Here is a 9,794-nt window from a genome sequence, read left to right as displayed (position 1 = left end):
CTCAAACAAAAAGCTTTCTGAGCTTTATTTGGAAGATCTAGATTATGGACATTTATAAAAAATTATGGAAGTTAAGCTCGCGTTGAATATGGAGGCTGATAAAGAAGAAATCTTCTAGGAACAGCGAGCTAGAGCTAACTGGCTTAAGATGGTTGATAGAAATTTAGCTTTCTTCCATAATTTTTCTTCCTTTCGAATAAAAAAGAAATATGATAAAGGGACTCAAAGATGAAATGAGTAGATGGATCGAAAAGGATGATGAATTATTAGAATTAGCATTTAAGTATTTTATGGAAATCTTTTTGTCAAATCAGTTTGCATGGGAATGAGAATCTATGGAGGGAAATCCAACCTTGCATATCAGATCGAATAAATGAAGAGCTATCAGCCCGTTTAAAGAAGAGGATTTACAAGAATCGTTAAAATCAATACAACTTCTAAAGCTTCAAGTAATGACGGTTTTCCTGCCCTCTTCTATCAAAAATTCTGGCATATAATAGGAAAGGAAGTGACAAATTCTGAACAGTAAAAAGAAGTAGGAATTATTAACAAAACGAATATGGTTTTAATTCCTAAGGTTATGATTCTAAGAAACACTGTGCAATTTAGACCAATTAGCTTATGCAACATGTTATACAAAATAATTTCAAAGGCAATAACTAATAGATTTAGAAAGATCTTAAATCTTTGCATTGAAAAAAACACAATGAGCATTTGTACCTGGTAAACAAATTACTAATAATATTCTTGTGGCCTATGAATTATTGCATTGTTTAAGAAAAATGGGTCAAGCAAAGGGTCATTCGCATTAAAATTAGATGTAAGTAAAGCGTACGATAGGGTTGAATGACATTTTATTGAAAAAATGATGAGAACTCTTGGATACTGTGACAACTGGATCTCATTGATACTAAAATGTTTGAACAGTGTCTCATACTCGATGGTCCTTAATGGTTAAAAAGGAAGGGATTTGAAGCCATCTAAAGGATTAAGACAATGGGATCCCGTAAGCCCATATCTTTTTCTAATCTATGTAGAGGGTTTCTTAAGGCCACAAAATTTAGCAAAAAGGGAGGGGAAAATTAAAGGGGTGAAAGTAGGGCAAAGTGATATGCAATTAACTCATCTTTTCTCTGTCATGATAGTATTTTATTTGGGAACGCAACAAAAAATAGGCTCCGGCAATAAAAATGGTGGTAAACGAATGTTAAGCTTTATTAGAATAGATGGTGAATTTTGAAAAATCATTAGTCTACTTTAGTAATAACATTAGTGACCAAATCAACATTCAAATGGGAAGAGAGTTGGGGGTTCGAATTGCTAAGAATCCCGAGATGTGCCTTGGCTTGCCAACGATGGTAGGAAGGATAATGTAACACCCCTTACCCATACCCGAGACAGGGGACAAGTACGAGGTGTTACTGGATATATATGCGAGCATAAACAAAAAATACGGGTTATAAATATAATAACCTAATTTAGGGCCTAGTCAGAACAGAGGTCTCGAGACCACAAATTCGAAGATAAAAAAATTATTTTTATTATAATTATGATATTATAGCATGATTATATTAGTGCATGAAAAATTTAGTGAGTTAATTTTAATGTTTTCAAGCCCGATTGCGATAAGGGACTAAATCGCATAAAAGGAAAAAAGTTACCTTTTAGTACCCAAATGTGTTAAATAGCTAGAGAATCAAAATTTGGAGTATTTAAAGGGAAATTAGGACCTTTTTAGAGTGCTTGGCCGGCCATGGGAGACAAATTGGTCAAAAAGTCCAAGTTTGGTTGGGTTTGGTGGCTAATTTGACTAATATAGTAATAAAATAAGAAAAGATGATATCACCTTCTCATCTTCTTCTCTACCATCAAAAATATCAGCTAAAATGGGGGTTTGAAAGATAAAAAATCTGTGGCAACTTAAAGCACTCATAAGTAAGTGATTTTAATGAGTTTTCTTTAGGATTTTTATATTTTTGAGACTCTTGAAGCATGAGCTTTCAAATGAGGTGATATCTTACCAAATTTTCAAGAGTTTAGAATTTTTCCATGGATGTATTTGTGTAAAATGCTGAGTTTTTATGGAAAATATGAGTCCTAGTTGTGTTATAAACAACTTTTGTGAAAGGTGTTAGCATGAAAACACCTAAAGGGGCTAGTTTGCATAAGTTGCAAATTAAGTAATAAGTGTGTGATATAGTGAGAATTTGGGATTTCTATAGTAGTAAAAAGAGTTTATCTAGGCTAGAAATACGAAGAAATTTGAAAAAAAATTGATTTTCGGGCATAGGGGTAAAACAGTCATTTTGCCAAGACCTAAGGGCAAAATGGTCATTTTACCAAAGTTGTGAATTATGAATACTTAATTGTGTTTAGTGACTAAAAGGATGTATATTGTTAATATAGATCAAGATTTTCCAAAACTGAGCCTAGATCGAGGCAAAGCCAAGCAATCCGATTAAGCCGTTTAGCCAAGCACTTTTTGTAGTCCAAGGTAAGTTGTATATAAATAGTACAACTACATTGTTAATACTTGTATTCATATTGTCATTGAATTGATATTGTACGAATTGTTAAGTTATAAATTGAGAATGCCTTGTAATATTTGAGATAGTAGAAATATCCTGTTGAACCTTAGGATATGAATTGGATATTCCTGCCAAGATATTGGGTGATTTGTGCGCCAGTGTAAGACATGTCTGGGACATGTTTCGGCTGCACTATGAAAGCCAGTATAAGACCATGTCTAGGACATGGCATCGGCATCCAGACAAGGGCTAGTGTAAGACATGTCTGGGACATGCTTCAGCCATATTATGAGTGCCAGAGTAAGACATGTCTGAGACATGCATCGGCCTCGACAGAGATAGCTAGTGTAAGACGTGTCTGGAACACGCATCAGCTAAGAGTTATGCTAGTGTAAGACATGTCTGGGACATGCATCAGCACGCATATATGAAAGCCAGTATAAGACCATGTCTGGGACATGGCATCGGCAATTTATCCCATGTCGAAGGTTCATAGAATATCTAGTAGTATCCCAAAACGGTTCAATGGTGAAAGTTGTAGTTCGATTTTGATAAAGAAAAGATGATCATGTTACGAGTGTTACAGGTACCTATATGATAAGCATGAGAAACGAGCTTAATTTAAAAATTGAAACTTGAGTAAGTTAAGTTATATTTACCTTTGAGCTATAAGCATGATGGCAAATGGTGAGAATGTTGTTGTATACTCATTATATGCAACTTACTAAGCTTTATGCTTACTCTCTTTCCTTTCCCTTTTCTTTCAGTATTGCCAATTTACTCAAGGATCCCTTAAAGTCAAAGATATCGATCACACTATTATCCGTTATACCCGGTATAGTTGGATTCATATTTTTTATAGTGGCATGTATAAGGCTAGGCTAGTAAGTTATATTATTGAGAAATAGTTCATGTATTTTGGTTTAAGATAAAAGCCCTTCATTTTCTATTAGGCCTGGAATAACGGTTATTATTCATTTTGATGAATGCATATAATGTTCTTTCTTTGAATGAATTGGTGTCTTTTTGGGTGAAATTTGTATATTAACATGATCTTGTGTAGGTTGTACAAAATGGGTGACAAAATGACTTGGGAAATAGCCTAGTTTGTCCACACGGGTAAGACCCATGGGTGTGTGTCATGGCCGTGCGTCCCCTGCACTTAAAAATTTCAAGTCATGTCTGGGACATGTTTCGGTCGCACTATGAAAGCCAGTATAAGACCATGTCTGAGATATGGCATCGGCATCCAGACAAGGGCTAGTGTAAGACATGTCTGGGACATGCTTCAGCCATATTATGAGTGCTAGAGTAAGACATGTCTGGGATATGCATCGGCCTCGATAGAGATAGCCAGTGTAAGACATGTCTGGGACACGTATCGGCTAAGAGTTGTGCTAGTGTAAGACATGTCTGGGACATGCATAGCACGCATATATGAAGCCAGTATAAGACCATGTCTGGGACATGGCATTGGTAATTTATCCCATGTCGAAGGTTCATAGAATATCTAGTAGCATCCCAAAACGGTTCAATGGTGAAAGTTGTAGTTCGATTTTGATAAAGAAAAGATGATCATGTTACTAGTGTTACAGGTACCTATATGATAAGCATGAGAAATGAGCTTAATTTAAAAATTAAAACTTGAGTAAGTTAAGTTATATTTACCTTTGAGCTATAAGCATGATGGCAAATGGTGAGAATGTTGTTGTATACTCATTATATGCAACATACTAAGCTTTATACTTACTCTCTTTCCTTTACCTTTTCTTTAAGTACTGCCAATTTACTCAAGGATCCCTTGAAGTCAGAGATATCGATCATACCATCATCCGTTATACCCGGTATAGTTGGATTCATATTTTTGATTGTGGCATGTATAAGGCTAGGCTAGTAAGTTATATTATTGAGAAATCGTTCATGTATTTTGGTTTAAGATAAAAGCCCTTCATTTTGTATTAGGCCTGGAATAATGGCTATTATTCATTTTGATGAATGCATATAATGTTCTTTCTTTGAATGAATTGGTGTCTTTTGGGGTGAAATCTGTATATTAACATGATCTTGTGTAGGTTGTATAAAATGGGTGACAAAATGGCTTGGGAAATAGCCTAGTTTGTCCACACGGGTAAGACACACAGGCATGTGTCTAGGCCGTGTGGGACACACAGCTCACACCCATCGGTGTGTGTCATGGCCGTGCGTCCCCTGCACTTAAAACTTTCAAGTCATTTTAGTACACGGGCAGGCCACACGGGCATGTGCCCAGGCCGTGTCATAAAGTCAGTATGCATGCTTGTAGCACACGGACAAGAGACACGGCCGTGTGTCTCGGCCGTGTGAAGTGCACGGTTATAGGGCACGGGTGTGTGCTTTGGCTGTGTAAATTTGGCTGAATTCCCAAGTTTTCAGACACGATTTCAGGTCATGGGCGTATCCTTAGCACACGGTTATATGTTCTATACCCACACTGGCGTGTGGAGCCTTGGTTCATGACATTTTCAAAGTTTTTCATAAGGTCCCGGTTGGGTTCTGAATCACCCCAAATATATGTTTTGGGCCTCATAAGCCCGTATACGAGATAGATTACTTGTGAAAAGAGAAGTTTTTAAATTGTTTGAGATTTCACGGTCCAGTTTTATTCAGTTCGCTGAATTTAAGGCAAGTAGCACCGCGAACCCTATCCTAGCGTCGGATACGGGTGAGGGGTGTTATATTTGATGGTATCAGAGCATTGTTTAGTCTATTCTAGGACTGACCTAGACAGAGTACGAGTCTAGCTATACATGCCACGTATATGCATATTGATAGTGTGACGATTCCTGATGATTATAAATTGTTTTAATTATAGTAATGGATCCTAATATAACCACGGCAGATAATGTGGAAAGTAATATGTCAGTTTTCGAAGAAGAGATCGTGCCGATAGAGAGTGAGCCCGTAAGTATGGGCCAAGGGAGAGGGACTAGGGAAGCCTACCTCCGAATGATGGATGTTTGGTATACAGAATTCGTTCGTGCAAACTCGAACACTCCACCTCCCCCACCTCCTCCAATTCCTCAATATGCCCCGATGGCTTCACAAGGTGTGGACGTGTTCAGGAGAGAAAAGCCTCTGGTAGACAAGATCCGAAAGTAGTGGCCCAAAGAATTTCGGACTAGTGTAGATGATGACCCAGAGAGAGCGGAGTTTTGGCTAGAGAATACCATGAGGGTATTTGATGAGCTATCATGCACACGTGATGAGTGCGTGAAGTGTGCCGTGTCACTTCTACGAGACTCGACTTATCAGTGGTGGAACACTCTCGTGTCTGTAGTACCGAGAGAAAGAGTAACTTGGGAATTCTTCCAAGGGGAGTTCAGAAAAAAGTACATTAGCCAGAGGTTTATGGACCAAAAAAAGAAGGAATTTCTAGAGTTGAAGCAAGATAGTAAGACTGTGACGGAGTATGAGCGAGAGTTTGTGAAACTCAACAAGTATGCACGAGAATGCATATCTACTGAAGCTACCATGTGTAAGAGGTTTGAGGATGGCCTCAACGAAGACATTCGAGTGTTTGTGGGCATCCTAGAGCTAAGAGAATTTGTGGTACTAGTTGAGAGAGCATGTAAAGCAGAAGAGCTAGTGAAAGAGAGAAGGAAAGCGGCCATTGAGTCACGAGATTTAAAGAGAAGACAGATAGGGAAGAAGCACCAATGCTCCTCTAAGAGGTCAAAAGAGTTTACTACCCAATCGAATACTTCAATTGGATATTCGATGAGAAATAAGAATCGTCAGAACATGAGATCTAAAGACCAAACTACCTCAGTGGCAAGTGTTGGTAGTGCTCGGCGAAGTAGGCTGGAGTGTTCACAATATGGAAGACGTCACTTGGACGAATGCTGAGTAAGCGAGAGGGGCTTTTTCAAGTGTGGGTCACTTAACCACTTTATCCACGAGTGCCCTGAGATGGACGAGAGAGAGAGAGAAAACAAGGGGTGAAAACAAGCAGTGCTCCCTTGAGGGGTAGGCCTCAAAAGAACCGCGAGAGTGGGTATAGTAGTAGAGGTGCACCAAGAGAGGCCGTATTAAGGTCTGAAGGCAAAGCGCCAGCGAGGACCTATGCTATACGAACCCGTGAAGAGGCAAAGTCTCTAGATGTGATCACGGGTACCTTTTCTATTCACGATATAACTGTTGTCGCTTTAACTAACCCGGGATCTACCCACTCTTACATATGTATGGAATTAATACCTCGTATAAACATGTTAGCAGAGTCCACTAAGTTTGCAATAAAAGTGTCTAACCCGTTAGGCAAGCATGCATTAGTGGACCAAGTATGTAGAAATTGTCCTTTGATGATTAGAGGCCATTGTTTTCCGGCCAACTTGATGTTGTTGCCGTTTAATGAATTCAATGTCATTCTTGGGATTGATTGGTTGACTTCCCATGGCATTGTAGTATACTGTGAGAGAAAAGTAATTCAGCTAAGATGTGAGGATGGAAATGATCTTCGAGTTGGGCCAGATAAGTCAGATAATTTATCTGTGGTAATATCGTCTTTGGCAGCCGAAAGATATTTGAGAAAAGGGTATGAAGCTTATCTTGCTTTTGTGCTGAATACCCAAGTGTTCGAGTCGAAGATTGAGTCTGTACCAGTGGTTTGTGAGTTTATAGACGTCTTTCCGAATGAGTTACCAGGGTTACCCCCAGAGAGAGAGGTTGAGTTTGGTATCGAGTTGGCTCCTGCTACGATGTCAATCTCGATTACACCTTATAGGATGGCCCCCACCGAGTTAAAGGAGTTGAAAGTGCAGTTGCAAGAGTTAACAGATAAAGGTCTTGTTAGACCGAGTTATTCACCATGGGGTGCTCCAGTGCTTTTTTTGAAAAAGAAGGACGGGTCGATGAGGTTATGTATCAATTATAGACAGTTTAACAATGTGACAGTAAAAAACAAGTATCCCTTGCCGAGGATCGATGATCTCTTCGATCAATTTAAAGGGGCCACTGTGTTCTCTAAGATAGACTTAAGATCGGGCTACTACCAGTTAATAGTCAAGGAACATGATGTACCGAAGACTGCTTTTCGGACAAGATATGGGAATTATGAGTTTCTTATTATGCCTTTTTAATTAACAAATTCCCCTGCAGTATTTATGGACTTGATGAATCGCATCTTCCAGCCGTACTTGGATAAGTTTGTTGTCATTTTTATCGACCACATATTGATTTATTCACGTAATGAGAGTGAGCATGCGGAACATTTGAGAACTGTGTTACGAACTTTGAGGGATAAACAGCTCTATGCTAAGTTTAGTAAGATCGAGTTTTGGCTTAAGGAAGTTGGATTCCTAGGACACATTGTGTCGGGAGACGGGTTCAGAGTTGATCCGAATAAGATCTCAGCTATTGTAGAATGGAAACCACTGAGGAATGTGACAGAGGTCCGCAGTTTTGGAGGCTAACAGGATACTATAAACGATTTGTAAACGGATTCTCCAAGATAGCTACACCGATAACAAGGCTACTGCAAAAAGATGTCAAGTTCGAATGGACAGAAGAGTGACAACAGAGCTTCGAGAGATTAAAGGCTTTGTTGACCGAAGCCCCAATTTTAGTGCAACCTGAGTCGGGCAAGGAATTTTTAGTTTTTAGTGATGCCTCCCTAAACGGTTTAGGGTAAGTGATAATGCAAGAAGGCAAGGTTATAGCCTATGCCTCAAGGCATCTAAAACTTCATGAGAAGAATTATCCGACCCATGATTTAGAGCTTGCAGCTATGGAGTTCGCACTGAAGATTTGGCGACATCATTTATATGGTGAGAGATGCCGAGTATTTACGTATCACAAGAGTTTAAAGTATCTACTAACTCAAAAAGAGTTGAATTTGAGGCAGCGACGATGGTTAGAGCTAATAAAAGATTATGAGTTGATTATCGATAATTATCCAGGAAAAGCGAATGTAGTCACCGACGCTTTGAGTAGAAAGTCGTTGTTTGCTTTGAGAGCTTTGAATGCTCAGTTGACCGTATCTAATAATGGTTCGATCCTAACAGAGCTGAGGGCCAGACCGACTTTGCTTCATGAAATTCGTGAAGCTCAGAAAGATAATGAGAAACTACAAGTAAAGAGAACTAAGTGTGAATCAGAGATTGAGTCAGATTTTCGTATTAGTACTAATGGGTGTTTAATGTTCAAAGATAGAATTTGTGTACCCAAAGATAGTGAGCTCATTCAGAAGATTTTGCAAGAGGCAAATAGTGGTTGTTCATCAGTGCACCCGGGTAGGGTGAAGATGTACAACGATCTTAAGAAAATGTAATGGTGATCCAGTATGAAAAAAGACATTTCAGAGTTCGTTTCCTTCGAGTTTACTTCAGCCTATTATGATTCCTGAGTGGAAATGGGATCGTATGACCTTGGATTTCGTGACCAATTTACTTATAACCCTGAGAAAGAAAGATGCAGTAGGGGTTATTGTCGATAGACTCACTAAGTCAGCTCACTTCATACCAGTGTGTGTCGACTATTCCCTTGAAAAGTTGGCTGACTTTTATGTTTCTGAGATTGTGAGGCTTCATGGTGTGCCGTTATCGATTGTATCTGATCGAGACCCGAGGCTCACCTCGAGGTTTTGGAAAAAGTTACAAGAAGCTTTAGGAACCAAGTTGAGTTTCAGCACAGCATTTCATCTGCAAACTGACGGATAGTCGGAAAGAGTAATACAGATTTTAGAAGACATGTTGAGGTGTTGTGTTCTTGAATTCCAAGGAAGTTGGGAAAAATATTTACCATTGGTTGAATTCGCCTACAACAACAGCTATCAATCGAGTCTAAGAATGGTGCCTTAAGAGGCTTTGTACGGGCCAAAATGTCGAACGCTCTTATTCTGGACTGAGTCGAGAGAGTGTCAGATTCACGTGGTTAATTTAATAAAAGATGCTGAGGAGATAGTTAAGGTGATTCGTGACTGTTTGAAAGCCGCCTCAGATAGACAAAAATTCTACGCAGATTTGAAACGAAGGAAGATCTAGTTTGAAGTCGAGGATAAGGTATTTTTGAAAGTTTCCCCGTGGAGGAGAGTCCTCAAATTTGGTAGAAAAGGCAAGTTGAGTCCTCGTTTTATAGGACCTTATGAGGTTCCTGAGAGAGTAGGGCTCGTTGCCTACCGTTTGAGTTTACCACCAGAGTTAGAAAAGATTCACGACGTATTTCATGTATCCATGCTACGTCGATACAGATCAGACCCTTCGCATATAATTGCACCAACTGAGGTTGAGATTC

Source organism: Gossypium arboreum, chromosome 4 (genome assembly GCF_025698485.1).
Source record: "Gossypium arboreum isolate Shixiya-1 chromosome 4, ASM2569848v2, whole genome shotgun sequence".
NCBI lineage: Eukaryota > Viridiplantae > Streptophyta > Magnoliopsida > Malvales > Malvaceae > Gossypium > Gossypium arboreum.
This window is presented reverse-complemented; position numbering follows the sequence as displayed.